This window comes from Staurois parvus, unplaced genomic scaffold (assembly GCF_062004578.1).
Source record: "Staurois parvus isolate SC_StPar_1 unplaced genomic scaffold, SC_StPar_1.0 ptg000250l, whole genome shotgun sequence".
NCBI classification, from domain to species: domain Eukaryota; kingdom Metazoa; phylum Chordata; class Amphibia; order Anura; family Ranidae; genus Staurois; species Staurois parvus.
The window spans coordinates 613,407-622,477 of record NW_028318046.1 but is presented as its reverse complement, the minus strand read 5'-3'; positions in this window follow the sequence as shown (position 1 = coordinate 622,477).

The window sequence follows — 9,071 nt, the reverse complement described above, 5'->3', positions numbered from 1 at the left end:
AATTTACGAAAAAAATTCCCTGCAATCTAAATCCACCATCAATCATGACGTCCAGTGATGCAAATCCAAGTCCATCACGACGAATGAAACCCGCTGACCCACCAAAAGAAAAAAACCCACCGACCACCAAAAACGTTTGATGCCATTGTTTCATGCACACCAAATGGCATCCGCTGGTCCCCAGCGCTATAAACAAAGGGCAAGGTGTCCCAGCTAAAGTCATTGAACCAATATAGACATGTCCATACCTGGTCAATGAAATCCATTTGCTGAACCTCCAAACGAGCAAAATCCAGTCATCCACAACAATGTCATGAGGATCCGTTTGCCTAACAATCTTAGTTCGGTCCAAACCTAGGTTCAGACAGAACCAGCATCTCATTCCTAATGACAAAGGACTCCCAGAGCACTATGGGCTGGTTCGAGTGACTGCACAGTACAAGATGCCTTAACATTTATTTCTTATTGAAACCACAGAAGGAGCCACCATCTTACAAGGAAGGAGTCACTACAATCAGACATTATCTTGTTTGTGTAAATTCCATCTTGAGCTACTGATGACATCTGTTGGTCCCCTTCTGCTAAGTATACAAAGGGGCGGGTTGTCCCAGGTGACGTCATTCGCCTAATATTGACACGTTCATATTTGTTCAATGATGTCACAAGGATTCGATTGCCAAACCTCCAAACAAGCAAAAATCAGTTCAAACCTAGTGTAGCACTACTCTGTTCGGAGTTGCAAGAGATTTGGGTTCCCCTGTAGTCCTGCACAGCCAGGCACAGCCAGGATCCAGTGCCTGCCACTGGAGTCTGAAACAGTCCTGGGTAAGATAGCAAATCCAGTTTCCCCACTAGAGTGTTCTTTTCCCCTTACTGGCCCAGGGGGTGCAGGTTTACTCACTCAGTTCTTCTCCTGTGCTGCCAGTGGGACGGTGGCTGCTACCAGGCCTTCTAGCTGGGCCGCTCCTTCCCTACAACACAGGTGGTCCTCGTTCAGGTGGCCGGTGAAGGCCAAGTTTGTCACCTTTCAAGGTCCTTCGCCTGCAGGTAAGCCCCCCTCAATTTGAGCCATGAACTTCACTCCACTTTAATGGCAAAGGATTTCCAGAGCATTAACCACTTGCCGCCCTGCCACTGTAGAAATACGGCGGCAGGGCGGCACTGGCAGGCAAAACCACGTTTTAAAACGTGTGTTTTGTAAACAGATAGGGGGCGCGCCCTATCTGTCCCGCCGATCACCGCCGCGGATGTCAGTCGCCGGGTCACAGCCGGTCCTTAGCGGCTGTTTCCCAACGATCGGCGGTAAACAGTGACAGAGAGCACAGCTGCAGTAGCTGTGCTGTCTGTCACTTCCTTGTCAGCTCGAGGACGAGCTGATCAAAACAGAAGAGTTTCTCTCTCTCGATCAGCCTTGTCCCGTCCAGCACACACCCCCGCCCCCTAGTAAAACACTCCCCCTCACTCAGATAACCCTTCCCTGCAAAATAAAGTTAACCCCTTCCTCCCCAGTGCCATTAGTACAGTGTCAGTGTTTTTCTTTTTGCACTGATCACTGTATTAGTGTTTTTGGGGATGTCAGTGACTCCAAGTCAGTACCCCCCAATGTCAGAATGTCCGCCGCAGTCCCGCAGTCCCGCCATAAGTCGCTGGTCGCTGCCATAAGTCACTGATCGCCGCCATAATTCACTGATCGCCACCATTATTAGTATAAAAAAAACCCTAAAAATCTCAGTATCTTTCCCGCCATTTGTAAACGCTATAACTTTCACGTAAACCAATTAATTTACACGTATTGGGTTTTTTTTTTTAGCAAAGACATGTCGCAGAATGCATTTTGGCAGAAATTTATGACTAAATTTGATTTTTGCATTTTTTTTTCCAAAATATTGTTTTTTTTTCTCAAAATTGTCTTTTTTTTTTATAGCGCAAAAAATAAAAACCGCACAGGCGATCAAATACCACCAAAAGAAAGCTCAATTTGTGGGGAAAAAAAGGATGTAAATTTCATTTATGTACCGTATTGCATGACCGCGCAATTGTCCGTTAAACTAGCGCAGCGCTGTATAGCAGAAAAATGGCGTAAATTGCAGTATTTATACCATAGTTTGTAGACGCTATAACTTCCACACAGAGCAATCAATATACACTCATTGGGATTTTTTTTACCAAAAACATGGAGCAGAATACATTTTGGCCTAAATTTATAACCAACTTTGAGTTTACTATATATTTTTTATAGCTGAAAGTAAAAAATATTGTTTTTCTTCAAAATTTTTGGCATTTTTTTGTTTATAGCGTGAAAAATAAAAAGCGCACAGATGATCAAATACCACCGAAAGAAAGCTCTATTTGTGTGAAAAAAAGGACGTAAATTTCGTTTGGGTGCAGCATTGCATGACCGCGCAATTATCAGTTGAATTAGTGCAGCGCCGAGTAGCAAAAAGAGGCCTGGTCATTAAGGGGGGTAAATCTTCAGGAGCTCAAGTGGTTAAACCCTGGCTAAAGTGACAGCACTTATTGAAACCACAGAAAATCCACTACAAGGAGCCATTTACTTGTTTGTGTAAATTCCAGCTTGAGCTACTGATGACATCTTTCAGTACCCTCCGTAAAGTAAACAAAGGGTGGGGTGTCCCGGGTGACATCATTGACCAAATATGGACATGTCCATAATAGGTCAATGGATTCTCGGAGATCTGTTTGCTGAATCTCCAACCAGCAAAAATTCGGTCTAAATTTAGGTTCAGACTGAACTGGCAGCTCATCCATAATGACAAAGGAATCCAAGAGCACTAAGGGCTAGCTAACATGACAGCACAGAACAAGCTGCCTTGAAGTTTGTCTTATTGAAACCACAGAAGGAGCCATCTTGTAAAGAAGGAGTCACTACAACAAGCTGATCACTATATTTGTGTAAATGTCTGGTACAATCATTTTTTATTGAGTAATAATAACAGGATTCAGATTAAACGCAGGGGACAGATTCAGAGCTGAAAAAAAAACAGGTGATAACAGGCAAGCCCATTTCAAAGAGTTCAAAAGGCAAGGGGAGCAATATCATCGAGCAACCAGTGCCGGAACCAGTGGCAGCATACAATCTAGGACTTGACAAAGTGGAGGGGGTGGGTATCCCCTTGCTTAGGTATGGTGGTGGTGGGGGGGAGTGTCTTATAAGGAAAGGGGGACAAAACAAAAAAAAATGGAAAGGGGGGGTTTGTGGCGGAGAGAAAGACGGTGGGAAAGGAAGATGGAAAGAAGAAAAGCGCAAAGTCAGATAGAAGAAGGTACCTTTAGGTGGAAACAGTTTGTGTAAATTTCAACTTGAGCTACTGAGGTCAGTAAACAGGCTTTTTACAGAGACAATGTCTCTGCCCCACCTGCTGGTTGGATTGAAGAACACCTATTATCCATATGCAACATTTGTGTTTATATGACTTTATCTTGATATATATATATATATATATATATATATATAGATCAGCACATTCCCCAAGGCTCACTTACGAAGAAGTGTTGCAGAAAGTTGGATTTTTTTTGCTGCTCAGTATTGAATGTATTGAACAAGAGCCGACAATTGTAATTCAGACGATAACACAAAGGATGACATGGAGGGTTAAACAATGGAGGACAGATGGTGCGGGGTGACTCACCGTCGCGGTTGCCGGATCGCAGCCCAACGCCAACATGTGCATTATGGTGGCATAGGATAATTATCCAAACGTTAACCTTGATTCTGCCAACAAAGCCATTCATGCAATATGGTGAAAAATGCACAATGAAAAGTTTGCAAGGTGTTAAAGTTGCTGAAAATCCTTCGACATCTCCTCTTTAGCTGCTGTAAAGTCATTGTGTGCTAGTTAAGCCCTGCTAATCAAATTAGCCCGATGATAAATAGTCAAATGGACTGTAGAGAGAGGATTACCTGAGCTAGTCATAGGACAAAGCTGTACAATCCCTCGGCCCGGCATAAAGAGAGTCACATGACCGTGATTAAAACCCCCAAGAGACATCTTTGTTTGGTGCAGCTGCCCACAAATCCACAACTCCCAACATCTGAGAATAATCTGAAGAGATGCTAGTCATTGAAATATGTGTAGCTGAGTTCATAAGTCTAAAAAATCGCTCAGCACTCAAATAAATTCCAGTAAAATGAATCATAATTTTTTTCTTTTTTTTAACTTAAAAGTGTTACTAAATCCAGGACCCTGCATTCACTATATCTGGTCTCCCCGGACCCTGCATTCACTATATCTGGTCTCCCCGGACCCTGCATTCACTATATCTGCTCTGCCCAGACCCTGCATTCACTATATCTGGTCTCCCTGGACCCTGCATTCACTATATCTGGTCTCCCTGGACCCTGCATTCACTATATACGGTCTCCCTGGACCCTGCATTCACTATATCTGCTCTGCCCAGACCCTGCATTCACTATATCTGGTCTCCCCGGACCCTGCATTCACTATATACGGTCTCCCTGGACCCTGCATTCACTATATCTGCTCTGCCCAGACCCTGCATTCACTATATCTGGTCTCCCCGGACCCTGCATTCACTATATCCGGTCTCCCTGGACCCTGCATTCACTATATCCGGTCTCCCCGGACCCTGCATTCACTCTATCTGGTCTCCCCGGACCCTGCATTCACTATATCCGGTCTCCCAGGACCCTGCATTCACTATATCCGGTCTCCCAGGACCCTGCATTCACTATATCCGGTCTCCCAGGACCCTGCATTCACTATATCCCGTCTCCCAGGACCCTGCATTCACTATATCGGGTCTCCAAGGACCCTGCACTCACTATATCTGGTCTCCCAGGACCCTGCATTCACTATATCTGGTCTCCCTGGACCCTGCATTCACTATATCTGGTCTCCCAGGACCCTGCATTCACTATATCCGGTCTCCCAGGACCCTGCATTCACTATATCCGGTCTCCCCGGACCCTGCATCCACTATATCCGGTCTCCCCGGACCCTGCATTCACTATATCCGGTCTCCCAGGACCCTGCATTCACTATATCCGGTCTCCTTGGACCCTGCATTCACTATATCGGGTCTCCCAGGACCCTGCATTCACTATATCTGCTCTCCCCGGACCCTGCATTCACTATATCCGGTCTCCCGGGACCCTGCATTCACTATATCTGGTCTCCCAGGACCCTGCATTCACTATATCCGGTCTCCCAGGACCCTGCACTCACTATATCTGGTCTCCCAGGACCCTGCATTCACTATATCCGGTCTCCCAGGACCCTGCACTCACTATATCTGGCCTCCCCGGACCCTGCATTTACTATATCCGCTCTCCCCAGACCCTGCATTCAGGGAGGAATAGTGCCCCATCATTGGTGTCAGTGGGAAGAATAGTGCCCCATCATTGGTGTCAGTGGGAGGAATAGTGCCCCATCATTGGTATCAGTGGGAGGAATAGTGCCCCATCATTGGTGTCAGTGGGAGGAATAGTGCCCCATCATTGGTGTCAGTGGGAGGAATAGTGTCCCATCATTGGTGTCAGTGGGAGGAATAGTGCCCCATCATTGGTATCAGTGGGAGGAATAGTGCCCCATCATTGGTGTCAGTGGGAGGAATAGTGCCCCATCATTGGTGTCAGTGGGAGGAATAGTGCCCCATCATTGGTGTCAGTGGGAGGAATAGTGCCACACCATTGGTGTCAGTGGGAGGAATAGTGCCCCACCATTGGTGTCAGTGGGAGGAATAGAGCCCCATCATTGGTATTAGTTTATTTATTTCAGGTACTTATATAGCGACGTCAATTTACGCAGCGCTTTACATATATATTATACATTCACATCAGTCCCTAACCCTCAAGGGGCGTACAATCTAAGGTCCCTAACTCACATTCATACACATACTAGAGACAATTTAGACAGGAGCCAATTAACCTACCAGCATGTCTTTGGAGTGTGGGAGGAAACCGGAGTACCCAGAGGAAACCCACGCAGGCACAGGGAGAACATGCAAACTCCAGGCAGGTGGTGCCGTGGTTGGGATTCGAACCAACAACCCTAGTACTGCCAGGCGGAAGTGCTAGTTGGAGGAATAGTGCCCCATCATTGGTGTCAGTGGGAGGAATAGTGCCCCATCATTGGTGTCAGTGGGAGGAATAGTGCCCCATCATTGGTATCAGTGGGAGGAATATGCCCCATCATTGGTGTCAGTGGAAGGAATAGTGCCCCATCATTGGTGTCAGTGGGAGGAATAGTGCCCCATCATTGGTATCAGTGGGAGGAATAGTGCCCCATCATTGGTGTCAGTGGGAGGAATAGTGTCCCATCATTGGTATCAGTGGGAGGAATAGTGCCCCATCATTGGTGTCAGTGGGAGGAATAGTGCCCCATCATTGGTGTCAGTGGGAGGAATAGTGCCCCATCATTGGTGTCAGTGGGAGGAATAGTGCCCCGTCATTGGTATTAGTGGGAGGAATAGTGCCCCATCATTGGTGTCAGTGGGAGGAATAGTGCCCCATCATTGGTGTCAGTGGGAGGAATAGTGCCCCATCATTGGTGTCAGTGGGGGGAATAGTGCCCCATCATTGGTGTCAGTGGGAGGAATAGTGCCCCATCATTGGTGTCAGTGGGAGGAATAGTGCCCCATCATTGGTGTCAGTGGGAGGAATAGCACCCCATCATTGGTATCAATGGGAGGAATAGTGCCCCATCATTGGTGTCAGTGGAAGAAATAGTGCTCCATCATTGGTATTTTGGTTTACAAATTTTTCGCAATATGAAAAGTCCCGCAGAACAAATTAAATTTGCAAACTGAGGTACGCCTGTAAATCATTAAATCCACTTTTTTATGCCTCTAAATGCAGTTCTATGTTAGCCTAAGAGCAGCATTTCGAAGCATAAAAAACGCAGCAAAGCTGCATTCAGAGGGGACAAATGCACAAATGCACGCCTGTGAGAGTAAATACATTCTGGACTACTGCAACTCTCTCCTCACCGGCTTACCTCATCACAGACTATCCTCGCTTCAGTCCATCCTGAACTCAGTGGCCAAACTCATCCACCTCACCAACCGCTCCGCATCTCCCACCCCCCCTGCCAATCCCTCCACTGGCTCCCGATCGCCCAACGCATTAAATTCAAACTACTAACACTGACATACAAAGCCATTCATAACGCTGCCCCAAACTACCTCACCGACCTGATACCCAAATACCACCCAACCCGTACTCTTTGCTCCTCACAAGACCTCCTACTTTCTAGCTCCCTGGTCCCTGGTCCTCCCACGCCCGACTGCAGGACTTCTCCAGGACTTCCCCCATCCTCTGGAACTCACTACCCCAATCCATCAGACTGTCACCTACCCTCCTCACCTTTAGGCGCACCCTGAAAACCCATCTCATCAGGGAAGCCTACTCCACCCTCACCTAACAGCTGATCTCCTCCACTCCTCCTACCACTCCATCCCCCACAGCCACTTCCTCCTGTACCACTATCCCCTCCCTCCTAGATTGTAAGCTCCAAAGAGTAGGGCCCTCGATCCCCTCATGTATTGTTTTGTTACTGTATTGTCTCATGTACTGTCCCCCACTATATTGTACAGCGCTGAGCAAACCTTTTGGCGCTATATAAATACTGTATAATAATAATAATAACAATAATAATACATTCTAATAACTAGAATAAATGAATATTCTGGCCAGTAGAGTGCATTTAAATGTAACGACATACTGTATGTGCATACATGTATAAATACACGTACATATGCAACATTAGAGGCTTTTTTTTCTGCCAAGTTCTGGCAGGAACAATCTGGCATATTTGGAGCATAAATTCACACGCCTGTGTGCATGAGGCCTAACAAGCAATATGCTCATGTCCCTCAACAGCTGTTCTCTTAGGCTCCATTCACACTCATGCAACTTCAAAATCATGCAATTCTCATTGCGACTTTGATGTGACTTTGGCACAACTTTGATGCGACTTTGGGTGAGTAAGACTTTGGCTTTGACTAAGGATGATTGTGCGGTACAAAGTCGCACGCATGTCGCATGTATAACATTCAGGTGCGACTTCCATGCAACTCTGGAGGGTTTACATTGAAGTCTATGGCACTCAAGTCACATAAAAGTTGCACCGAAGTAGTGCAGGAACTACCTTAAAGTCACTGAGCCTTGAAGTTGCACAGATATGAATGGTACCCACTGGGAAACATGGGGTGCATCTTATCAAGCAACTTTGGACCCCAAAGTTTCATAAGTGTGAATGGGCTCTAAAGCAGTGCTAAACTCAAAAGCTAATATTTATCATATTGCAGCTTACCAATTCGTAGATGTGATAGCTGCCTTCGTTTTCTTTTTTTAAGCACGTTTCCCTTTATTTTCACCTGGTGATCCTGCTAGTAAATCTGTTGTTTATCAACAAGCTCTCTTGCAGATGTAGCAAATACAGAGATGAGACAAATAATTTACCACTGGCAGGGGTGCTTATAATGATCAGTTTTAAAATGATTTATGAATTCAAAATAATTACAGTCAGGAAAAAAAATTGCTAAATTTACATACTAGAGGATGTGAGTGTCAATATCAAACAGTGTGCATGGAAAACGTTTTTTAATAAACATTTTGCATGTGTTAATCCTTATTTACTAGACTAAATCAACCCCAACACATCACATTCATGGAGGATGCCAGGATATTGTAGATGTCAATCAATCAGTCAATCAATCAATCAATCAATCAATCAGTCAATCAATCAGTCAATGACTAAGAACACAAAATTAAAATATTGTGATACCTACTGTATAATACAATATATATAGTGATGTGCTGCCATCTAGTGTACAATTATGCAATTGCTTCATCCCTAAAGGATAACTGCACTTTATAAAGCTAAAAGCAAAATAATTTTTTTAATTTATGATTTTTTTTGATAGGTGGTGATTGGCAGAGGTTCCACCTTAGATTGATGATCACTGGGAGACTGTTCACTGTAGATTGGTTGTCACTCTGAGAAGGTCCACCTTAGATGAATGGCTATTGACGGAAGGTCCACCTTAGATGGGTGACTATTGACAGAAGGTGCACCTTAGATTGGTGG